This window comes from Natrix helvetica (genome assembly GCF_964273705.1).
Source record: "Natrix helvetica genome assembly, chromosome: 4".
Lineage (NCBI taxonomy): Eukaryota > Metazoa > Chordata > Lepidosauria > Squamata > Natricidae > Natrix > Natrix helvetica.
In genome coordinates this window covers 6,580,907-6,607,793 of record NC_138550.1, presented here as the reverse complement: position 1 = coordinate 6,607,793, position 26,887 = coordinate 6,580,907, and positions in this window count along the sequence as shown.

The window sequence follows — 26,887 nt, the reverse complement described above, 5'->3', positions numbered from 1 at the left end:
GAGGGAAATGGAATGCAGAGCTCGTGAGAGCATGGAAACCACCAAGGTCACCACTGCAGGTGTTGGAGAAAGAGAGGGACTGTTCCCATAACAAACAGACATCTCATAATTGGACAATGTGATCACCCAAGGCAGTGGTGAATTTTTTTTTACTACTGGTTCTGTGGGCGTGGTGTGGCTTGATGGACGTGGCTTGGTAGGTGTGGTAGGGAAAGGATACTGCAAAATCTCCATTCCCACCCCACTCTGGGGCCAGCCAGAGGTGGCATTTGCTGGTTCTCTGAACTACTCAAAATTTCCGCTATGGTTCTCCCAACTACTCAAAATTTCCACTACACGTTCTCCAAAGCCTGTCAGAACCTGCTGGATTTCACCTCTGACCCAAGGATGGGGAGAAGGGGAAGCTATTGTTTAATTAGGCAAGCATTTGCCTTGGAAAACCAGAGCTGGTTTTGTTTCTTCAGTACCAATATGGTGCATCTAATGAAGTTTTACTTTTGGGAATGCAAATCTCCCGAGTGTGTTTCCTTGTTTTCGGCTCACCCTTTGACATCTTCTTTAGACCCAATGATCTTGTAGCTAGGAAATATTTATCTTTTCCAATTTTCAAGGAATACCAAAGCTGAGTTTTTATAACATGAATCTATTTGCACAAGTAATTCTTTTTTCTGGCTTTTCATACATTTTTTTAATTTGTAGCCTGCCTTTATTATTTTTACAAAGCGAACATATCCAACACACCTTCCTCCTCTTATGTTCTCTAGAACAACAACCCTGTGAGGTGGTTGGGCTGAGAGAGAGTGCCTGGCCCAAAGCCACCTGGTTTTCATGGCTAAGGTGGAACTAGAACTCACGGTCTCCAGCTTTCTAGCCTAGACTAAACTAAACTGGTTTTATTACAGGTAGTCATCAACTTATGGCCAAAACTGAGCACAACATTTCTGTGGTTAAACGAAACATTAACTTTGGCCCAATCATCGGAGATGGTGAGTTCTGGTCCTGCTTAGGCATGAAAACTGGCTTGGTATCATTGGGCCAATCATCAGATGATGGTGAGTTCAAGTCCCGGCTTAGGTTTGAAAGATGGTTGGGTGACTTTGGGCCAGTCACTATCTCTCATCCCAACCCATCTCACAGGGTTGTTGTTGTGAGGAAAATGGGGAAAGAAAAGAGTATTAGATGCTGTGTGTTCACCACCTTAGTTGTAAAAGAATAACAAAGGCAGATGACAAGTAAATAAAATAAAAACAATAAAATGCCTATTAATTAAAATGTACTGAAAAGGTGCCATCTCATTAAGTTTTCATTTCTTTGATGGTGAGAGGGGTAAAGGGGGCAATGCAGGCTACTCCTCTGATCAGCTTCTCCCATATGGTTTGTCTAGCTATAGTTACCTTACAGGGGAAATGTGCAGCATAAACATTTAATCCATTTAATCCATCCATCCATCTATCCGTCCATTTAATCCATCCATCCATCTATCCGTCCATCCGTCCATCCATCCATCCATCCGTCTGTCCTTCTATAATCCATTCATTAATCCCGCCATCCCTCCATAATACATCCCTCTCTCTCTCCCTCCATAATACAACCATCCGTCCATCCATCCATCCATCCATCCATCCATCCATCCATCCATCCATCTATAATACATCCCTCCATCCCTCCATCCCTAATGCAACCTTCCCTCCCTCCATAATCCATCCATCCATCCATCCATCCATCCATCCATCCATAATACATCCATCCATCCACCCATCCACCCATCCATCCATCCATCCATCCATCCATCCATCCATCCATCCATAATACATCCATCTATCCATCTATCCATCCATCCATAACACATCCATAATAATAATAATAATAATAATAATAATAATAATAATAATAATATAATATAATAATAATAATAATAATAATAATAATAATAATAATAATAATAATAATAATAATAATTTTATTTGATTAGCCGCAACCCTCTCCCGAAGGACTCGGGGCGGCGTACAATCAAAACGAATAAAAATACACATAAGACAAACATATATACAAAAAGAACAGAGACATATACATATGTGCATGGAGGAGAGTTGACTTATAAGTGAAAGACAATTAAAAACACAATTTAAAATCCCCTTAAATAAAATTACTAAATTAAAAAACCCATCAGGAGCGATACGAAGTTATGGTTGAGCCAGGCCAGCTATTTGGAAAAGGTGGGTCTTGAGCTTGACACGGAAGGAGCGGAGGTCAGTAGTGGTCCTAATATCCGGGGGGAGGTCATTCCACAGGGCTGGGCCCGCCACAGAGAAGGCTCTGCTCCTAGGCGCCGCCCCATGGCACTGTCTGGTGGACGGCACCTGGAGAAGTCCCTCTCTGTGCGAGCGGATGGGTCGTAGGGATGTATGGGGCAGAATACGATCCCGCAGGTAACTAGGTCCTGAGCCATGGAGCGCTTTAAAGATCGTAATCAAGACCTTGAATACATCCATCCATCCATAATACATCCATCCATCCATAATACATCCATCCATCCATCCGTCCTTTTATAATCCATCCCTCCATAATACATCCCTCCCTCCCTCCATCTCTGCATAATACATCCATCCATCCATCCATCCTTTTATAATCCATCCCTCCATCCCTCCATAATACATCCCTCCCTCTCCCCCTCCATAATACAACCATCCATCCATCCATCTATAATACATCCCTCCCTCCCTCCCTCCATCTCTGCATAATACATCCCTCCATCCATCCTTTCATAATACATCCCTCCATCCATAATACAACCTTCCCTCCCTCCCTCCCCAATCCATCCATCCATCCATCTATCCCTCCATAATTACATCCCTCTCTCCCTCCATAATACATGCCTCCATCCCTCCCTCCATAATACATCCCCCCTCCCTCTCCCTCCATTCCTCCATCCCTCCATAATGCATCCCTCCAGCCCTCTCTCCCTCCCTCCATACTATATCTGGAGCGTATGGAGTAATGAAAAGAATAAACTCTTGTTTACTGCTCTGGTAACGAAGGCAGGTCATAATCAACAGTTAATAACAAGCCACAACAAAAATCATCCCCACCTTCTCCGAACCTTGATTATGCATTCGTAAATATCAAGCTGTGATAGTTGTTCCTTAAGTAATATGTGCATTTTCTAAATGACTCACAAGCATCACACTGACTTTCGGATAGGTTTTAAATGGCACGCTGCAGGTATTACATTGTTTGATCGCACCTCCATGACTTCCTGATCAAAAGTGGCTAATAGCTCCCACCGCCAATGGGGAAAAAAAAAAACACCATTTCCGTTCCCGGAGAAGCTGTCTGCCCTAATCCTCTGTGAATTACACACAAATTACATCAAGTTCTTAATGAGTTTGCAAATAGATTGGCCAGGACTTGCGTAGAGAAAATCGGGCACTGGCCAGATGGAACTTCTCAGTTTTAAACTTGTTTGTTGCCCCCCCCCCCCAAAAAGTGGGATAAAACTTGAAGAATTTCAGAGGAGAAGAAAATGACCTCCTGGAGTTGTGGATGCTCCATTGCTGGAAGCCTTCAAGAAAAGATGGATAATCCTTTGTCTGCGATGGTTATATGTACTCCCGCCTTGGGCAGGTGGTTGGACTAGAAGACCTCCAAGGTCCCTTCCAGTCCTGGGATTCTATTATTCTATTCCAGCGATGGCAAACCATTTTTGGCTCGCGTGCCATAAGTGGGGGGAGCGCAGGGGTGTCGTGTCCAGGCGTGCCGCACCCATAATGCAATGCGCCCCCCCCCAGTGTGCATGCATGCACTACAGGCGCTTCCCCCCCTTTTACATGCTTTTTTCACCCTCCCCAGGTTCCAGAGGCTTTATAGGAGCCCAGGGAGGGTGAAAACAGCCTCCCCCGCCCCCCCGGACGCCCTCCAGAGGCTTCAGGGACCTTCAGGAGGCTTCCCTGAAGCCTTTGGAGCAGTCAAAACGACCCTCCGAGCAAACCACAGGGTCATTTTGAGCGCTCTGAAGGCTTCAGGGACCGCCCATATGCTTCCCTGACACCTTCGGAGCGCTCAAAACGACCCTCCGAGCAAACTGGAAGTGACTTCCTTCCAAAACGACCCTCCGAGCAAGCATTCTGAAGCCTCCGGACGGTACCTGAAGCCTTCGGAGTGCTCAAAACGACCCTCTGAGCAAACCGGAAGCACGTTCCTGAACTTCCGGTTTGCCCGTAGGGCCATTTTTTTACGCTCTGGAGGCTTCACGGAAGCTCATGAAGCCTCCGGAGGGCCTCCGGGGGTGGGGGTGGGGGCTCTTTTTGCCCTCCCCAGGCTCCTATAAAGAAAAATGCCTATAAAAAAGGCTGAACTCAGCTGCCCTGACAAATGGCTCCACGTGTCACCTGTGGCGCGCGTGCCATAGGTTCGCCATCACTGTTCTATTCTATAATATTCAGAACATCTGAATAACAGAGTTGGAAGGGACCTTGGAGGTCTTCTAGTCCAGCAGTCACCAACTGGTGGTCCCCGAGAAAATTTTGGTGGTCCCCAGAAAAATTATTTGCATTTTCCATATTGCACTAAATCAGGGGTCCTCAAACTACAGCCCCTGGGATGGATACGTGCAATGAACATTTGTGTTGTTGCAGAGAGTCTCCCCCTTCGGGGTCTTTTTGTGTGGGTTGGAGGGGGGCAGAAATTCCAACTTGGGGTCTGCTTCAGCCTCCTGGTGCAGGGCTTTGGGCGAAGGCTGGAGGGAGGTGCTGCTAGTGGTTGGAGGGCCTTGCTCCAGTGGGACTGCATCATGGCCTGGAACTGGCTGACCATCTCAGCCCACTGAGCCTCCACACGCCAGTACCTGGCCTTGCACTCCCACAGGACTTCCCTCTGCTTGGAAATCCCATGCTCGTAGTCCTCAGTGAGGAGCTTCTACTGAGCCTCCTTCTTGGTCAGAACTGAGCTGTTTTGCCAACTCTTTCTCATGGTGGCTGCTTAGCTCCAACAACTGCTTCCTGTTGGGGCCCTACGGAGCCCAGGCGGGCAAGCGAGGAGTGGCTGGGAGGGGAGGGGCAAGTAGAGGCCGGCGAAGTGCCCCTCGATGTGAGTGACACCGAGTTGGCCACGCCCACACAGTCACATGACCACCTAGCCACACCCACCCAGCTGGTCATTAGGCAGATCATATTAGTGGTCCACAGGATGAATGTAGTGGTCCCTGAGGTCCAAAAGGTTTGGTGACCCCTAGACTAGAAGACCTCCAAGATCCGTTCCAAGCCTGGGATTCTGTTATTTTAGTCTATAATATTCAGAACATCCATATGACATAGTTGGAAGGGACCTTGGAGATCTTCTAGTCCAACCTCCTGCTCAGGTAGGAGACCTATACTATTCCAGAGAAGTGCTTGTCCAATTTTTTTAAAAAATACCTCCAGTTGATGCAGCAACTCCAACTTTTGGAGGCAAGTTGTTCCACTGATTAATGGCTCTTAGTGTCAGGAAATTTCTCCTTAGTTCTAAGTTGCTTCTCTCCTTGATCAGCTTCCACCCATTGCTTCTTGTTCTGCCCTCAGGTGCTTTGGAGAATAGTTTGACTCCCTCTTCTTTGTGGCAACCCCTGAGATATTGGAAGTCTGCTATCATGTCTCCCCTAGTCCTTCTTTTCATTAAACTAGACATACCGGTAGTTCTAAATTTACAGCAATTCCTTTAGTAACAGTTTGAAGTTAAAATGGTCCTGAAAAAAAGTGACTTAAAGCCAGTCTTTGCAGTTAACAACCATCACAGTATCTCCGTGGTCATCTGATCAAAATTTGCACCTGGGCACGTACAGATAGTCCTTGGCAGGTGACCACAGTTGAGCCATTTCAATACAATACAATACAATAGCAGAGTTGGAGGGGACCTTGGAGGTCTTCTAGTCCAACCCCCTGCCTAGGCAGGAAACCCTATACCGTTTCAGGCAAATGGCTATGCAACATCTTCTTAAAGACTTCCAGTGTTGGGGCATTCACAACTTCTGGAGGCAAGTTGTTCCACCGATTAATTGTTCTGTCAGGAAATTTCTCCTCAGTTCTAAGTTGCTTCTCTCCTTGATTAGTTTCCACCCATTGCTTCTTGTCCTGCTCTCAGGTGCTTTGGATAATAGTTTGACTCCCTCTTCTTTGTGGCAACCCCTGAGATATTGGAAGGCTGCTATCATGTCTCCCCTAGTCCTTCTTTTCATTAAACTAGACATACCCAGTTCCTGCAACCGTTCTTCATATGTTTTAGCCTCCAGTCCCCTAATCCCCTTTGTTGCTCTTCTCTGCACTCTTTCTAGAGTCTCCACACCATTAGGAAATTTCTCCTAAGATAATATTCCACCTGTGACTTCTGGTCCTGCCCTCCGCTAAATAAATATTTTTCTGACTGTGCAACTTTTGAAAAGAATAGTTGATGTTGTCTGATCATTTCAAAAAAAGAGTTGTGGTATCTAAAACAGGGGTGTCAAACTCAAGGCCCGCAGGCCGGATGCAGCCCATGGGGCACTTAGATCTGGCCCGCGGGGTCGCCCTTGAAACAACGGACTGGCCCATGGAGCCTCTGCCAGAGAAATCGGAGATCAGGAGGGTCTGTTTTTGGCTGCAATGGTCTCCTGCAGCCCCCTGCTAGTGAAAACAGAGCTCAGGTAAGCCATGGGTGGCCTGCCTGGGCTCCATTTTCGCTGAGAGAAGGCTGCAGGAGGCCGTAGTGGCCTAAAATGGAGCCTCAATGAGTGATGTCAAGCTGACCATGCCCTGACCATGCCCCCTCTGGCCTCGCCTCCACACTGCCCCCTGAGGTCAAACACAGTCCTGATATGGCCCTCAATCAAATCGAGTTTGACACCCCTGATCTAGAGTATCAATAGAATAGAATAGAATAGAATAGAATGGAATGGAATGGAATGGAACGGAATGGAACGGAACGGAACAGAATATAATTCTTTATTGGCCAAGTGTGATTGGACACACAAAGAATTTGTTTTTGGTGCATATGCTCTCAATGTACATAAGGAGAATAAAAATACATTCATCATGAATAAAAAAGATACAACACAGTGATAGTTAAGGTTACTAATAAGTTATCAAATTGTACTGGTAAACAAATAAAACAATATAAGTTAAAAGATAGAAGCAACATGGTTATAGTCACAAGTGGGAAGAGATAGGTACTAGGAAGGAAGAGAAGAATAATAGTAATACATTCTTGGTAAATTATTGACAGTGTTGTAGGAATTAGTTGTTTAGCAGAGCGATGGCATTTGAGGGAAAAACTGTCCTTGTGTCTAGTTGTGGTTTGCGGTGCCCTATAGCGTCGTTTTGAGGGTAGAAGTTGAAACAATTCATGCCCAGGATGTGAGGGGTCTGTAGATATTTTCACAGCCCTCTTTTATCAGAGATCAAACCATGTCACCAAGTTGGAAATAACTTTGGGGTGTTTTCTTCTGCTAGTCTAAAGGACAGGAGGACCAGCGCGGCGTCCAGGTAGAATTGACCGTTCCTTCATCCAAAATAAAATCATACACAAACACACCACCTGGAGCCATAAATATACTCCCCAGTATGGTTTATAAATACTGGTACTTACATTTCATTATGGGATAATAGGCAATTAGAGACCGGGGGTAAAGATTCTGTGTGCACTCCAAATAGCAATTGTTGACCCAGTTAATGTGTCTGTGGCCAAAATCTCAGGTGTTTGTTCCATTAATGGGTGACTGGGTTAAGTACCTTGTAGGAAAAGGGCCAAGGGTTAATGGACTGGGATAAAAAAAAGGTCTAAATTAAAAAAAAGAAGCAAAAATGGAAACCTGCTTGGAAGACCAAATACGCTTTAGCACTTTGGTTGCAAAGAACTAATTTTCCATTTGCTCTTTTCTACCCACAATTCATTGAGAAACGTATTTATATTTAGACATTTCAGGGGTGGGTTGCTACTGGTTTTACTACTGGTTTGCAACCTGGGCGCGTGCACTGTTCAATGTAAATTGTCCTTCGCCCATGCGCAGAACAATTTACAGTGAACCGCGTACGCGCGGTCACTAAAATCCAAAATGGCGGTGGCCCAGCAGTAGTGAGGGAACCAGTTCGGGGGCGTGGCCGGCCTGGGTCACTGCCAGTTCTGCGACCGAGGCCTGAATTCCGCTACCGGTTCAGCCGAACTGGGCCAAACTGGGAGCAACCCACCTCTCAGGCATTTGCATCGGTGGGCATATTTCTATTGATATTAGTTGTCATAACTTTATCACCGAAATTTTAAACTGTAAGTTTTAACACCTAATCCTAACCCCTCTCAACTCCATGTGGACAGCTGCCCAGAATCACACATGCTTAATGGTTCTGCTTCATCAATAAATATGCCCCCTTTCCAATCAGCCTTCAGCCTCCATTTTGTCTCCAGTGCCTTTCTCCCTGCTTGCATCTGGAGCTGGATATTCCTTCCAACGTACAGTATACCTTATTTTAATTGTGATGCTTCTGACACAAATAAACACATCTTAGTGGTAAGATGCTGAGCTTGTCGATCAGAAGGTCGGCAGTTCGAATCCTCAGCACTGTGTAATGGCGTGAGCTCCCGTGACTTGTCCCAGCTTCTGCCAGCCTAGCAGTTCGAAAGCATGTAAAAATGCAAGTAGAAAAATAGGAGCCACCTTTGGTGGGGAGGTAACAGCGTTCTGTGAGCCTTCAACATTTAGTCATGCTGGCCACATGATCACAAAGACGTCTTCGGACAGCGCTGGCTCTTCGGCTTTGAAACGGAGATGAACACTGCCCCCTAGAGTCAGGAACGACTAGCACATATGTGCGAGGGGAACCTTTACCTTTAGAGAAAAATAAGGAGAATATTCTCATCCAATGGGAAAGATATCACCGTGTCAGCTAACTCTCTCCCCCCCCCCCAATGCTAGTAGATGCTTTGAAGGAGCATTAAGAGATTATTTTCTGAGGATTTGGGGGCGGGAGTTTGTTTTGTGATAATGGAATGGAAAATGTATGCTAAATTGATGAGGAAATTAACACCTCCCTACCTTTGTTCACTGCCATCAGTTTCTAATGTGTGTTCTTTAATTAGCTTCATGGCTTTAAAACAAAAATAATTACTCACAGAAGTTTACTGTAAATTAAATGTGCTACTGAGTATTATTAAAAACACTTTAACTTAAATGCTAATCCCTCTTCCTTTCTGCCAGAAAAAAAAACCAGAAAATTATCAGCAGATTCCAAGCCTTGAACGGCTTTGTATAATTTCTCAGCTTTGCTGCAAAAACGCTTAACGACACGCAGATGAAGATAAATTGAGGATCCGGTGCAAGAGCTGATAAGGGATGGGAAACCGGAGAACTTGGGACACTTAAAGTGTTCCAAACAAATCATCATCATCTTAATTTAACGACCCCATAATGCCTTGCGGGGTGGAGTCTGGGCAACTGAATGGAGCTAGCAGAGTGTTTTAATGGCCGGATGCCCTTCCTCTTCACCAATACGGAGTTTCGTTCAGCAGATATATTCCCAGTGTTCCCAGAGAGAGAAATATCTGCCTCGACCTAGGATCAAGCTCACAGCCTCCTGACTGTGAGGAATGCATTGGACAAAAGTTGGAATTCAAAACTCAAGAAAAGATATTTATCCATGTTGTGGCCTGCCAGCAGACAGAGGAGCTGGCAGCAGATTCGGACAGTGAGGAGGTTGGGGAGGAACCTGGGCCAGTCCTGGAGTCTGGGGAAGGCTCGGATGAGGCCTCTGTGTCGGAGGCAGAGAGGGGGGCAGAGCCGTATGCCAGTTATCAGCTGCCTTCAGAGTCAGACATCAGTGAGGCAGAAGAACAGCTGGAGCCTGTTCCCAGTGTGCGTATGTGCAGAGTTGCTAGACAAAGGGAACAGCTAAGGAACAAGGGCCGACTTGGGAGTAAAGCCACAGGTGGACAATGAATGGCCCCTCCCAGAGGAAATAAAAGAGGAGCGAAAGGGGAGTGGAGTTTGCAGGGGGCAATTAGTTCGCTTCATTGGTTCGTGACTTTCTGAGACGCCTGGCCAAGTTTTGCAGATATCGGCCTGTCAGCTCTCCAAGCCAGATAAGGTCTGTGACTGTAAATCCTCCCTTGAAAGACTTTGCTGGATGTAAATGAGCAGAATTCACAGCAAATTAATAAAAGGGTTTTTTTTGTCGGGATGAGGAGTTTGCTTCAGGCTCTTGTGAAGACAGGTAAATTTGCAGGTAAAGAAGGTAAATTGGCAGGATTCTGTTAGTTTTAGCCCACCAGAATAATAGAGTTGGAATGGACGTTGGAGGTCTTCTAGTCCAATCCCTTCCTCAAGTAGGAGACCCTATACCAGGCTTGTCAAACTCAAGGCCTGGGGGACGGATCCGGGCCACAGGATGCTTAGATTTGGCCAGCAGGGGCCATCCTGGAAACAGCACAGGACAGGCCCGCAGTGCGTCTGCCAGTGAAAACGGAGCTCAGGAGGGCCACGGGCAGTGGTGGGTTGGAGGCGGTACGCCCCGATACAGGCAAACTGGTGTCTGCCGGGAGCATCGGGTACTGTTCCGGTACGGTGCTTTGGAGGGCACACCCACCCGCACTTCCTTACTTGTATTTGAGCTCTTCGGCGCTTCCGCGCATGTGCACGGAGCGTACTGCACCAGTGTGATGCTCCGCGGAGCAGCTGGAGTGTCGCAGAGGTGTTGTGGAGCATCGCAGGAGGTAAGGATGCATGTGCGTGCTGCATGTGCGCGCACGCATGCTGTGCACATTCATGTGGTGGATGCTGGGCCCCATTGCACCGTTGCACCATACCGGCGGAACCCACAACTGGCATGGGTGACCCTCACGGACTCCGTTTTCTCTGGCAGAGGGTTGCAGGAGGCCATCGCAGCCTAAAACGGAGCTTGGGAGCTCATTTTGGCTGGCAGAGCTCTCTGGCTGCCACAGGCACCCCCGACACGAATGACATCGAGCTGGCCACGTCCACCCTGACCAAGCCCACCCTGGCCCTCCAAGATCAAACATAACCCTGATGCGGCCCTCAATGAAATTGAGTTTGACACCCCTGCCCTGTACTGTTCCATGGCTGGCTGGAGAATTCTGGGAGTTGAAGTCCACCCTCTTCAAGTTGCCACGGTTGAGAAATATTGCCCTGTGTGTGCTTCACAATATTACTCCATTTGCCTTTATGCTCATCCTGTTTCTGTGTGATAAGATTTCATGAACGGAGTACTCAAAGCAATAAAATCATTCTGCTCCAGCAGTTAGACTTTTTTTTTTTTTTTACTATGGAACGTAATAAAATCCGGGTGATTTTTAGCTTCTTCCACAAACCATTAATTTGGATCCTAATTTGCTTGTGATATATTATGGAAGGCACACAAAAGCATTTGTTAACAACAATCTCTTTCCTTAAAGAACCAAGGGCAGAGGGAAAGGAATGCTCTCCATAATGCGTTTTAACATTTCCACATTTCTTCTTCGGCTGTGACAGATATTTTTCTCCTTAATTGAGATAAATATAGGAGAGGCTGTTGATTACATTCAAGAGTTTTGAATCAGCTCTCAAGGAAACAATGATCTATGGAGTGAAGGAAGGGGGTTGTTTCCTGCATTCTTCTAGATTGCCCATCCTTCTTAATTTCTGAATTGGATTTATAAAATGCACAGACAAATAATTTGAAAAATTATATTTTCTACCGGCAAACACGACGTTCGTCTATCGTGTTCGAAGAGGACTTGGCATCTAACAGGTTGTGGGCTGTCCGTGGTGTGTACGCAGGTGGCTGGTAAGGCCTATAGGGGCACAAAATGTTCTGCCACATGTCGGGCAGATGTATGTGGGCACCATTATTGCAACATTTGCAGCTCTGGCTTTGTGGAGGGCTCGCTTCTCTTGTGCTGTGGTTGTCCTTCTGTCCTCAGATGTCCGACAGCCTTGGTGGATCAGCGTGCGCCCTGTCGATCGATCTTGTGCCAGGGTTTCCCAGGAGGGCGTGTCGATTTCCAGGGACTTGAAGGAGACTTTCAACCATTGGTGAAATCTAATTTTTTTCCTACCGGTTCTGTGGGCGTGGCTTGATGGGGGGGGGTCATGTGACTATGTAGCCTTGTAACTAGTCCTGTAGCAGGAAATTCTGCTTTCTAGCTAATATAAATCGTGCGGCACAGCTGATCATTGGAAAAAAAACAGTAGCGTTTTTCTTTTCCTACCGGTTTGGGCGAACAGCTGTCATCTTTGCTACAGCTTCAAACGAACTGGTAGCATTTCACCCCTGCTGTTTGCCCTTGCTAGTTTAGGAGCCTGCCTTGAAAATTCTGGCTGCCTGCTGCTTTTATATTTTATCTGCATTGTGATCAATTCATTAGGCCTAACTGAGCAAGGCTGAGTACATTATCAGCGTAAATTTATGCACTGCCGTTCTGTTCAGGAAAAGTCAGGCCAATTTGCTCGGGTGGCCACTTAATGATGTTGCGCAGTGTTCCAGCAACACATTCTCATCATCGCTGGGAAAGCAAGTCAGATCTCGGCTAACACGAAGGGTTTGACTACGAGAAGACAAAAGAGGAACATGTGTCTCACATATCTCTTCTCAGCTTTCCTGCCGCTGGAAATTGACCTTTATTGAAACCCTTCTACATATATTAAGAAGGATTGAGTGATTAGATTACAGTAACTGCACTGAATTGATTGCCGTTTTCAAGAACGTGTTCTGGTTATATGTGATGCTTCTGGTCTGTAGGTAAAACACATGTTGGAAGGAAAACCCAGGTCCAGTTCCAAGCCGGGAATAAAATGGAGGTGACTTAAGAAAGAAGGTCCGTTTATGGAGGAGAAGAAGCAACACACGTACTGCATGCAATTCTGGGACGGCGGACACATTGGTTTGATGACTGCATGGATTTTTACACAGTTGACAGGATCTTGTAATTGTGAGGTTCGCTTTGTGTGCTTTTTTATTATCTGATTGGTTTTACTTGTTCCGCAGCCGTCATAAATAGGAACCAGTTGCCAAGCATCCAAATTTCGGTTACTTGACCATGGGGAGGCTTCAATGGTTGTTAAGCATGAAAAATGGTCATAAGTCACGTTTTTCAGTGCCATCATGGTTCTAAGTCAGGGGTGTCTAAACTTGGGAACTTTTAAGACTTGTGGATTTCAACTCCCCAGCCAGCCGGCTGGGGAATTCTGGGAGTTGAAATCCACAAGTCTTAAAAGTTCCCAAGTTTAGACACCCCTGTTCTAAGTAATAACCCGATAGAAAGCAGAACTCCGAGGCAGGCAAATTTCTCAAAGGACAATTTTATTGGAGAGATCATATTGGCACAAACTGGTGAAAACCAAGTCTGAAAGTCTCCACGGTTTTCACCTGATTAAAAAGTGAAAGTTGCCCCTTCCCCCAAGCAACCAGTCACATTGTCAAGATGGTGGCTGGCTGCTTGCTTGGTGACTTTACTCCTCCTGGCTCCAGCCACCTGCTGGAATGTCCTTGATTCCCACAGGAAACTATTTCGTTTTGGCTATAAAACCCCCATCTAACTATGTTCCCCCATCCCTATTCCTTCTTCGCATTGTGGCAACTCTGAAGTCTCCAAAATGGCCCCAGCCAGGTTTGTTTCAGAGTTGACAGCCATTGTATCTGTGAACAGCCACTAAATGAAACTGTTATAAATAGGGGACTACTTGTGCTGGATCTCCTACTCCAGATGAAAACATGAAGCGCAGAACAAATGTGTAGTGAGGGTGATTTAGAAGTATGGTAATTAGAATAGAATAACAGAGTTGGAAGGGACCTTAGAGGTCTTCTAGTCCAACCCCCTGCTTAGGCAGGAAAGCCTACACCACTTCAAACAAATGGATATCCAACATCTTATTAAAAGCTTCCAGTGTTGGAGCATTCACAACTTCTGGAGGCAAGTTGTTCCACCGATTAATTGTTCTGTCAGGAAATTTCTCCTCAGTTCTAAGTTGCTTCTCTCCTTGATTAGTTTCCACCCATTGCTTCTTGTCCTGCTCTCAGGTGCTTTGGAGAATAGCTTGACTCCCTCTTCTTTGTGGCAACCCCTGAGATATTGGAAGACTGCTATCATGTCTCCCCTAGTCCTTCTTTTCATCAAACTACACATACCCAGTTCCTGCAACCGTTCTTCGTATGTTTTAGCCTCCAGTCCCCTAATCCTCTTTGTTGCTCTTCTCTGCACTCTTTCTAGAGTCTCCACATCTCCACATCATGGCAACCAAAACTGAATGCAGTATTCCAAGTGTGGCCTTACCAAGGCATTATAAAGTGGTATTAACCCTTCACGTGATCTTGATTCTCTCCCTCTGTTGATGCAGCCTAGAACTGTGTTGGCTTTTTTGGCAGCTGCTGCCCACGGCTGGCTCCTATTTAAATGATTGTCCACTAGGACTCCAAGATCCCTTTCACAGTTACTACTATTGAGCAAGGTACCACCTATTCTGTACCTGTGCATTTCGTTTTCCTTGCCTAAAGGTAGAACCTGACATTTTTCACCATTTTCACTAAATGAAACTGTTGTAAATCAGGGACCACTTGTATTGGATCTCCTGCTCCAGACGAAAAAGTGAAGTGCAGAATTTTTTTTTTTAGCGATGACAATTTAGAAGTTTTGTAATTATGACTCTTGAGACTTCGCTGTTTCATTAGGTAGGCAATTCTGTTGTCTAGTTTCGCAGCGACAAAAAAAAAAAAACCCTTTATATTTCCAAGTACGTTCTCACCGCAAGACATTCTGAGTTTTGAGTCTATTTACTTCTGTCCCCAAATCCCCAATATTTGCTGTAGAAATGGCGTACATGAGAAACATGATTCCGGGAAGAAATTTTAGCGCTGGGTTCGAATTCCCAATGATTTCATTTGCAAAGGTCTGTTTGCAGGGTTAATAGAATACGAAGCGTTGTACCAACATTTGCCTTTTTTTAAAAAAAGTCTGTTTTGTTTTCTTTCAATTGAAAAACCAACCTGAGAATTGGAGAGTTTATTAAATTGGAAAGCTAAAACAACCGGACAAAATCGATGATAGCGTTGGACACATTTTCCGTACTTCTACAAAATACCATTTGGGATGTTTCATCAACAGGCAACAAAGGTGCAGATCGTCCATGACTTGCAATGAATTCATTTAGTGACCGTTCAAAGTTACAGTGTGCCTGAGAAAAGTGACTTATGACCATTTTTCACACTTACGATCATCCCTGGGGTCATGTGATCGAAATTCGGACCCTTGGCCACTGACTCCTATTTATCATGGTGGAGGTGTCCCTGGGTCATGTGATCCCGTTTTGCGGGATTTTCTGACGAGCAAAGTCGATGGGGAAGCCAGATTCGCTTAATGACAGGGTTAAGACCTTGATAACTGCAGTGATTCACTTAACTGGGGAAAGAAAGGTGGCCAAACCCACTTAGCAACTGTTTCACTCAGCAACAGAAATGTTAGCAGAGGATTACCTGTACTGTCAAAGATTAATGGCAAGAAGGTAATGTAAAAGCATTAGATCAGAGGTCTTCAAACTTGGCTCTGACTATCGGGGAAACATATTTGGTTTGAATGCATCTTCATTCAGAATAAAAGAATTCTCACCTGTTGAATTTATGATCACTTACGGTTAAGGCATCAGGCTAGAAACCAGGCGAAAGTGAGTTCTAGTCTCAATTTAGGTATGAAACCAGCTGGGTGACCCTTGGGCCAATCACCAGGAGATGTGAATTCTAGTCCCACTTTAGATATGAAAGATATCTGGATGACTTGAGCCAATCACCAGGAGATGGTGAGTTCTAATCCCACTTTAGTTATGAAAGACATCTGGGTGACTTGAGCCAATCAAGGTGAGTTCTAGTCCCACTTTACACACGAAATACATCTCGATGACTTGGGCCAATCACAATGAGACAGTGAGTTCTAGTCCCACTTTGCACATGAAAGACATCTGGATGGCTGGGGCCAATCACCAGGAGATGGTGAGTTCTAATCCCACTTTAGTTATGAAAGGCATCTGGATGACTTGGGCCAATCACCAGGAGATGGTGACTTCTAGTCCCAGCTTAGTTATGAAAGACATCTGGATGACTTGAGCCAGTCACCAGGAGACAGTGAGTTCTAGTCTCACCTCACACACGAAATACATCTGGGTAGGTTTCAAAATTTTTTAGAACCTGTTCTGTAGGTGTGGCCTGCTTTATGGGAGTGACTTGCCGCCCATGTAACCAGGTGGGAGTGGCTTGCCAGTCATGTGACCGAGTGGGAGTGGCTTGGCAGTCATGTGACTGGGTGGGCGTGGCCAACTTGTAAAATGTGGTGAAACTCACTTAACAACGCTCTTGCTTAGCAACCAAAATGTTGGCTCAGAAACTCTGGCATTTGAAGCACGCAAGTCTTAAAGCTGTCAAGTTACAGGACCATTGCACCCCAACCCTTTAGAAAAAAAAACCCAGGGGTGTTCAACCTTGACAGCTTTAAGACTTTAAGGTTTAGATAGAACTCTTAGAGGCGGGCGGGGCAAGCGTGATGCGGACGGGCGGGGGAAGGGAGCTGGAACTGGTTCTAAATGGCACGGTAGATTTATGGAACCTCTTCTATAGAAGAGGTTAGAACTGGCAGGAACCCACCCCTGATCTGGATGACTTGGGCCAATCACCAGGAGGTGGTGAGTTCTAGTCCCACCTTAGTTATGAATAACATCTGGATGACTTGATCAACCACTTGCAGATGGTGAGGGTTGCGAAGCAGTATATAAATCTAAGTGCTATTTCGAAGGAAGGAAGGAAGGAAGGAAGGAAGGAAGGAAGGAGGGAGGAAGGAAGGAAGGCGGGACATTTGCTTTGGTCAGGGGGTTGGACTAGGAGACCTCCCAGGTCCCTATATAAATCTAAGTGCTATTACTAATCTAAAAAAAAAGTCCTTGAAATTCAGCAAAACGTCGTTCCCCTTGTATCTTTTCCAGACATTCCTCTGTGCAAAATCTGACAAATGACCGAATGTGCCCTCCATTAAAAATTTACTACGGAAAAGGGATACATGCGATCCTTGTTATTCACAGTTCCTTTTGATGTTATTTCCCCCCCACCTTTTGTCCCAGAAGTCGTAAAGACTCCTGTCTTCTTTCTAATTAATGACCACGCAATGCCAGCGGTACAGATGTCTTCGCATATGGTTCATTACCCCGAAGACAAAAACTATGTAAGAGTTAAAAGGTTTATTTCACAGAGTTCTTTGTGCAACCATGAAGAATGGAGCAATTAAAAAAAGTATTAAATATGTCTAAGCTGAAAATATTCATATTTTTTTTCCTGTAGATGCTGTTTTTTTCGTTTTACCATGTAGGAAAATCTCTCTAACTTTGGGGATAGATGTTCTATTCTAAACCCTAAGATTGTCATCATAGTTTCTTTAAAAAAAAAAAAAAACCTTTGGTGGTCCCAAATTTGATTAGTGGCACAGATTAATGACGTGGTGGCTCAGTGGCTAAGACGCTGAGCTTGTCGATAAGAAAGGTTGGCAGTTCGGCAATTAAAATCCCCAGCACATATGTAGTAGTCGTTCCCGACTCTAGGGGTCGGTGCTCATATCCGTTTCAAAGCCGAAGAGCCAGCGCTGTCCGAAGACGTCTCCGTGGTCATGTGACCGGCATGACTAAACGCCGAAGGTGCATGGAAGGTTGTTACCTTCCCACCAAAGGTAGTCCCTATTTTTCTACTCGCATTTTTTACGTGCTTTCAAACTGCTAGGTTGTCCCAGAAGCTGGGACAAGGAACAGGAGCTCACTCTGTTACACTCCACTAGGGATTCGAACCGCTGAACTGTCAACCTTCTGATCTACAAGCTTAGCCACTGAGCCACTGCATCCCTCATGATTTATATTGTTCACTTAGCATCCTAGTATGATTTATGAGGATTGCTTGTTTAGTATCCTATGATATCAATAAGTGTTGTATCTAATGTTGTATGATGAACATATTTTTACAGTGACTATATTAATGATATCACAATTGCTATATGTACACTGAGAGGTTATGCACTGGAGACAAATTCTTTGTGTGTCTAATCACACTTGGCCAATAAAGTGTTCTATTCTATTCTATTCTATTCTGTTCTATTCTATTCTATTCTATTCTATTCTATTCTATTCTATTCTATTCTATTCTATTCTATTCTACTCTACTCTACTCTACTCTACTCTACTCTATATTCTCTTCTCTTCTCTTCTCTTCTCTTCTCTTCTCTTCTCTTCTCTTCTCTTCTCTTCTCTGCCCTTCCCTTCCCTTCCCTTCCACTCTACTCCACTCTACTCCACTCCACTCCACTCCACTCCATTCCATTCCATTCTGCTCCATTCCACTCCACTCCAGTAGTGGCTTCCTGCTGGCATTATTGCCGGTTTGGCTCCGCATGTGGGCACATTTGAACCTAAAAAGGTCTGTGCATGCGCACAACATTAGAAACGGAAACAAAATTTGAAATGAAGATTGTTCTGCGCATGCCCTGCCTCCCTCTCTGCCTCTGACACAGAGCCCTCATCAGAGCCTTCCCCTGACTCCAGGACTGGCCCAGGTTCCTCCCCAACCTCCTCACTGTCTGAATCTACTGCCAGCTCTGCTGGCCGCTGGCGGGCCACAACAGTACCCTTCACTCTCAACTCCATGTGCCCAGCTACCCAGAATCACATGTGCTTGGTGCTTCTACTTCATCATTAAATCATCTTTCCAATCGGCCTCCATGTTTCCAGTGTCTTTCTCTCGCTTGGAACTGAACCAGGTGGATATTTCTTCCAACAGCTGCCAAGTCCCAGCACACATCTTAGCATCTCTATCAGCTTTCCTGGCCATGATAGATCTGACATTGGTTTACTGCCCATTGTTAGCTATAAAGAAGGCACAATCTGTTTTTGCAACTGTTAAATCAGGGAGTCAAGGCCAAAGTGACCAGTTTTGCTACTGGCTCTCAAGCAATCAAAAGCAGAGGTTGATATTTCTGCATGGCCTTCAAGCAAATGTAGCCTTGGCCCAAACCTCCTTTTTCTGCAATCAATTAAATCCTACCATGTAACCAGAGAAGAACCCGAGACATATACCATAAACATACAAGGATTAAATGACATGGGAATAACCATCCAGCCTAAGCAAGACCACATGTTTGATTACCGATCCTTCTACCTGGATTGTAACATGCAGAAACATTTAATATTCCCTTCCTGGTAAATATTCCATAAAATATCCATATGGGTGCCTGCATAGAATCAAAAATCACATGAAGCTTTATAAATCCTTAGTAAAACCACACCTGGAATGCTGCATTCAGATTTGGTCATCACATTACGAAAAAGATGTTGAGACTTTGGAAAAAGTGCAAAGAAGAACAACTAAGATGGTTAAGGGCCTGGAGATAAATTCTTCCTTCTGTGTCCAATCACACTTGGCAATAAACAATTCTATTCCTATTCCTATTCCTATTCCTATTCCTATTCCTATTCCTATTCCTATTCCTATTCCTATTCCTATTCCTATTCCTATTCCTATTCCTATTCCTATTCCTATTCCTATTCCTATTCCTATTCCTATTCCTTTTCCTTTCCTTTTCCTTATTCTATTCTATTCTATTCTATTCTATTCTATTCTATTCTATTCTACTCTACTCTACTCTACTCTACTCTACTCTACTCTACTCTACTCTACTCTATATGAATGGTTGCAGGAATTGGATACGACCAGTTTAGGAGCAGGGATGATATGATAGCAGTATTCCAGTATTTGAGGTGCTGCCACAAAGAAGAGGGGGGTCAGCTTATTTTCCAATGCACCAGAAGGCAGGACAAGAAACAATGGATGGAAATTAACCAAGGAGAGAAGCAACCTGGAATTAAGGAGAAACTTCCCAACAGTGAGGACAATTAACCAGTGGAAGGGCTTGCCTTCAGATGTTGTGGGTGCTTCATCACTGGATAGTCACTTGTCAGGACTGGTATAGAGTCTTCTCCTCAAGCAGGGGGCTAGACTAGAAGACCTCCAAGGTCCCTTGTAACTCTGTCACTTTGTATTCTGTGAAGGCAGTTATTTGCCTCCACAGCAGGCAAAGTTAAACTGGAACTTGTGTTATGTGTGTGTGTATGTATATATACAGGCTCCCGATACCATATCCTTACTGGGAATCGAACCAGGGCTGTATTGCATATTAGGCCGATGTAATTGCCACTAAGCCACAGGCTCTCTTCCTTATCAGCTAGGCCAGGGAAAAAGGTCCCTTTGGGGAGAGGGGGCGGTATAAAAGTCCAAATAAAGTCAAAGTCAAAGTCAAAGTATGTATTTCTGTTACAACCCCTGGTATGCCCAAATATGGGAGAGAGCTCACTACTCCCCCTTTCTGTCCTTCGGCTCATTACAGAGGACCACCCAGGCAGAAAACCATATTTTTTATTTTTAATGTTGCCTTTTTATATTTGTGTTGTATTTGTGCTGATAAATAAATAAAGGGAGACTAGTATAGATCTATTTCAACCTATTTAGGTCTCATCAGCTAGCCATACCCTTACTGGGAATCGAACATATTTGGGCATACCAGGGGTTGTAACACAAATACATACATACATACATACATACATACATACATACATACATACATACATACATACACACACACACACACACACACACACACACACACACACACACACACAGGCTCCCTAGACCATACCAGAGAGGTGGCAGGAAATAAAACTGTGAGATGAAAGAAAGACATCTGATGCCGTTCCACAGGTTAATGAAGTCATACATTTAATTCACATGAAATGCCACCAAACGGAGGGGAAGAAAATGTGAGTCAGGAAAGGCTTCCAATTTGTGAAATTTTGTAAAAGGTCTGCCCAATTAAATTTCTCTCGGTGGGCAGAGAGGGAACGTTTTCCTTCATGTCGGGGTGTGTGTGTCCTTGCAGGGCAGGCCTAGATGTCTGTGGGAGTGGAGATGAGGCGGGGTGGGGTTGGCAGGAGAGACAAATAACAGAATATGTGGCACCATATTCTGAGTTAATCTGTAGGGCTGATGCGTAACTAGTATTTTTTTGCATTATTGCCATTTGCACTTACTTAGACTAACTTTATGTTAACTTGGAATGTACACTAATCACCATACATTAAAATGAAATTTCATTGCACACAGCTCTCAAAGGCTCACCACCTCCAAAGTGCACTCTATCCATGATGGCGAACCTATGGTATGTGTGCCGGAAGTGACACGCAGAGGCATCTCTCTGGACACGCCAGCTGTTGCCAGCCAGATCGTCTTCGTGTGTGGGGGTGGGGGGGTATGTGGGGGGAGCACCAGAAACCACAAAAGCAGTTCCCTGGCATACTTATGCACGCATGTGTGCACCGGGAAGTTGGGCTTCTGGTTTCCGGCGTGCATACCAGTGGTGGGTTGCTGCCGATCCTGACCAGTAGCGGCCTGGAGCAGCTGAGAGCATCCTGGTACAGTGGCTCATTTAGCCCACCCACCCGCTTGTACTCTAGTGCTGTATTTATGCCAAAAGGCACACTGTGCATGCATGCACAGTGGGTGGAGCCCTGCGTGTGCCCCGACAAAGTGTCGCAGGGGGAGTCGATTGCGCATGCGTGCACGGCGCATGTCAGGCATGTGCACGGACAGACTGCGTACCAGTAGCGATGGTAAGAGCAACCCACCACTGGTGCATACACATGCTGGAAACTGTTGACTCAGCTTCCTGGTGCAAGAATGCATGCTGGTATTATGTCCCGTGATTCCAATGAATATGCAGACCCAGGCTTGACTTACATAGATAAAGCCACCCCTTGGCTGGGAGCCTAGAAAGTTCTCTTCACGAACCCAAGATAAAACTTACAGAAGGCTTTCGCAATGGCTCGAATGTGGGCTGTTGTTTCCTGCAAAGATTCCCCTCCTGTCGCTCCACTTATAAACTCTTTGGGAGGGGCCACACTCTTAACCAGCTGTCCCTACTTCCTTCTATGACGTCTTCTCCACAGCTGTTCCTTTCTCCTATCAATTCGACGCCTACGCACATCAGGGACAACCTCCCTCTGTTCCTCCTCACTGCTCCCTGACTCAGATGCCACCTGGTGGCCAACAGGCTTCTCTAGTTCCTGCTCTGACTCCAAACACCCTCCAGAGTCTTCCTCATCCTCCAGAGCAGTCCCATAAAGGTCTGAGCTGTCAGAGTCCACCAACAGCTGGGGAACTGCTCTTCCAGTTTCTAGTGTTCCCCCACGCCTGTGCACGCGCTTTCATTTCGGCACTCAGTACGGAAAAGGTTCACCAACGCTGCACTATATAAACATAATACAATAAATAAATAAATGCAAAATGATACATATAGCCGCCTATATGACACAGAGAAACAGCATAGTCTAGGTCGGATGTATACATGTACATTGGGAGGAAAACGAATCTTGTGAGTATACCAGACAAGGCATGGGGAACAAAGCTGTTACAGAATCCAGTAGTCCCGCTAGAAATATTTCAAAATCTCCTCCTAGAGGAGAGGAATAAAAACAGAGTGTGAAGTGGGTGTGTGGGGTCTCTAACAATGCTTCGAGCTCTAAGCACATAGCGCTTATAAGCAGAATCCTGAATGACAGGAAGCGAGCGTCCTATAATCTTCTCCGCTGTCCTCACCACTCTCTGCAGGGACTTTCTATCTGAGGCACTGCAGCCACCAAACCAAACAGGGGTGCAGTTTGTTAAAATGCTCTCAATCCTGCCTCTGTCAAAAATGGAAACCTGACACTCGACACCTGCAAGGATAAATCTGTAGCTGCCTATTTAGAAATATGTCTCACTGAGTTAAGTGGGCCGATGTGGATATTCCTCAACGTACAACCACAACTGAGCCCAAAATGTATGTGGTTAAGTGAGAGACTTGTTAAGTGAGTTTTGCCCCATTTTACAACCTTTCTTGACAACGTAGTTAAGTGAACCACTGCAGTTGTTAAGTTAGGAACACGGTTGTTAAGTGAATCTGGCTTCCCCATTGCCTTTGCTTGCCAGACGTTTGCAAAAGTGGATCACGTGACCACGGGACAGTGCAACGGTCATAAATATGAACCCGTTGTCAAATGTCTGAATTTTGATTTTGTGACCATCGGGATGTTGCCAGTGTCATAAGTGTGGAAAATGGTCATACGTCATTTTTTTCAGTGCTGTTGTGACTTTGAATGATCACTAGCAATGGCACTTAGACTTATATACCTCTTCACAGTGCTTTAAAGCCCCCTCTAAGCGGTTTACAGAGTCAGCCTCTTGCCCCCCCCCCCCCCCAATCCGGGTTCTCGTTTTATCCACCTTGGAAGGTCGGAAAGCTGAGTCAACCTTGAGCCTGGTGAGATTCCATATGCCAAACTGCTGGCAGCCGGCAGTCAGCAGAAGTAGCCTGCAGTACTGCACTCCAACCACTGAGCCCAACCACTGAGCAGCTCACTAAATGAACTGTTGTAAGTCAAGATGTCCTTTCCTTTCCTTTCCTTTCTTCCATCCCTCTTCTTTTCCTTCCTTTCCTTTCCTTTCCTTCCCTTTCTTCCATCTCTCTTCCTTTCCTTTCTTTTAATACAATACAATAGTAGAGTTGGAAGGGACCTTGGAGGTCTTCTAGTCCAACCCCTTGCCTAGGCAGGAAACCCTATATTGTTTCAGACAAATAGCTATCCAACATCTTCTTAAAGACTTCCAGTGTTGGGGCATTCACAACTTCTGGAGGCAAGCTGTTCCACTGATTAATTGTTCTAACTGTCAGGAAGTTTCTCCTCAGTTCTAAGTTGCTTCTCTCCTTGATTAGTTTCCACCCATTGCTTCTTGTTCTACCCTCAGGTGCCTTGGAGAATAGTTTGACTCCCTCTTCTTTGTGGCAACCTCTGAGATATTGGAACACAGCTATCATGTCTCCCCTAGTCCTTCTTTCTCTTAAGCTAAACATACCCAGTTCCTTCAACCGTTCTTCATATGTTTTATCCTCCAGTCCCCTAATCATCTTTGTTGCTCTTCTCTGCACTCTTTCTAGAGTCTCCACATCTTTTTTACATCGTGGCGACCAAAACTGAATGCAGGATTCCAAGTATTCTTTTCCTTCCCTTCCCTTCCCTTTCCTTTCCTTTCTTCCATCTCCCTTCTTTTCCTTCCTTTTCCTTCCTTCCCTTCCCTTTCTTCCATCTCTCTTCCTTCCCTTCCCTTCCCTTTCTTTTCCTTTCTTCCATCTCTCTTCCTTTCCTCTCCTCTCCTTCCTTGTTCTCCCCTCCCCTTCTAAATGAAGACTGCTTTATCTGCACCAACATCTGCTGTGTGAGATGTATTTTTGTCCTTTTTTCAAAATGGGCCTTCTGTTAAGTGTTAATTGCATCACCAAGCAATCGCCTTTCTGGATGCCTCAGTCATAGCAAGCATCCCCAGAGTTACAAACATAGCAAATACACAGGACTTTATAGTACATCTTGAGAAGATGCCACCAAGGGGGGCTTACATATGGTTTGATTGGCAGTTCAAAGAATCAAGAGCAAAGTCAGATTCAAGAATCACAAGGGGAAATTTGTGTGTGAGCTGTGTGTCCACAACGACACCACAAATTGCAAAATTGCACCTTTTTGTTCTCATGGTTGCAAATTTCCTAATTGTGTCTTTGTAGAGTGATAGAGAGGGGCACAGTGGCTCAGTGGCAGTGGTGAAATTCATTTTTTTTACTACCGGTTCTGTGGGCGTGGCTTGGTGGGCGTAGCAGGGGAAGGATACTGCAAAATCCCCATTCCCACCCCACTCTGGGGCCAGCCAGAGGTGGTATTTTCCGCTTCTCTGAACTACTCAAAATTTCTGCTACCGGTTCTCCAGAACTTGCTGAATTTCACCCCTGCTCAGTGGCTAAGATGCTGAGCTTGTCAATCAGAAAAGTCGGCAGTTCGGCGGTTCGAATCCCTAGTGCCGCGTAACGGAGTGAGCTTCCCTTACTTGTCCCACAATTGGTTGATGGATCACATCATCACTTAGCACTATGTGGAGATCAGACTATTGTCTACAATGGTGGAGTATGATTAAAATTGAATAAAAGAGTTGGAAGGGACCTTGGAGATCTTCCAGTCCAACCCCCTGCTTAGGCAGGAAATCCTATACCATTGATACCTTAGAGGGGTCGACAACCTTTAACACTCAAAGAGCCTAACTCCTCTCCTTGGAGATAAAGAAGTCAACCCTCATCTCACTTTGAGCCAGTGGCTAAGATGCTGAGGTTGTCGATCAGAAAGGTCGCCAGTTTGAATCCCTAGCAACGATTAACGGAGTGAGCTCCCGTTACTTGTCCCAGCTGTTCAAAAGCATGTAAAAATGCAAGTAGAAAAATAAGAACCACATTTGGTGGGAAGGTGACAGCGTTCCATGTGGCTTTGGTGTTTAATCATGCTGGTCACATGGCCATGGAGATGTCAACATGACCATGGACAGTGCAGGATCTTTGGCTTTGAAACAGAGAAAAGCACCACCTCCTAGATTCGGGACGACTAGCACATATGTGCGAGGGGAACCTTTATCTTTTTAGAATGATAGATAGATGGGGGCAAGCTTCTTCTTACCTGGGACACATAGCAAGCTGCACAGTGGATGGCAAGATTACGGCTTCATTTCATGAGCCTAAGGGAACCATCAAAAATCTCCTTTGAATGTAGAAGAGGCTAAATGAATGTAAACTGGAGGCTAAAACACACGATGAACGGCTGCAGGAACTGGGCATGGCTAGTCTAGTGAAGAGAAGGACCAGGGGAGACGTGATAGCAGTCTTCCAATATTTGAGGGGCTGCCACAGAGAGGAGGGGGTCAAGCTATTTTCCAAAACACCTGAAGGCCAGACAAGGAATCATGGATGGAAACTGACCAAGGAGAGATTCAACCTGGAAATAAGGAGGAATTTTCTGACAGGGAGAACAATCAACCCATGGAACAGAAGTTGCCTTCGGAAGTTGTGGAAGCTTCATCACTGGAGGTTTTCAAGAAAATATTGGACTGTCGTCTGTCAGAAATGGTGTAGGGTCTCCTGCTTGGGTGCGAGGGGTTAGACTAGATGACCTACAATATCCCTTCCAACTCCGATTTGATTCTCTCCTCTCCTCTCCTCTCCTCTCCTCTCCTCTCCACTACACTCTACTCTACTCTACTCTACTCTACACTCTCCTCTCCTCTCCTCTACCCTCTCCTCTCCCACTCTACTCCACCGACCCCACCCCACCCCACCCCACTCCACTCCACTCCATTCCATTCCATTCCATTCCATTCCATTCCATTCCATTCTATTCTATTCTATTCTACCCCAAGATAATATGTTAGGCTGAAAAGTATGGAATTAGGATTTTTTCCTCCTTGCCATATGTTGTCTCTAAAGAACTAAAGAAGCTTCTTGAATGAGAAATGAAATGTTTTCAAAGGAAAAAAAAAACAAGGAAGTCCAGTTGCCTTTTGGAAAAAGCACCTTTGGGACATCCATGACCTAGATGATTGAGAATCTCCATAGATAGGTAGATATGTTGACGCATATCTAGGCTACGAAAGGGTTGTGGGTAAGTGTAGGTTGCAGACAGTTGCCGATGGACCAACGTGCACCAATCTCAGCTATGTGTTCTGTGGAAATACATGCATGCCGATTGGTTGACCCGACTTCCAGTTGGGAGGTGGGCAGAGAGCCAAGTGAAATGACAAAATGGAGCAGCTAGAGAAGAGACAAACACACCCATTCCTTGATATGCAGCAAAACAGAATAACAGAGTTGGAAGGGACCTTGGAGGTCTTCTAGTCAACCTCCTGCTCAAGCAGGAGACCCTATGCCATTCTGGACAAATGGTTGTCCAATCTCTTCTTGAAAACCTCCAGTGATGCAGCACCTACAACTT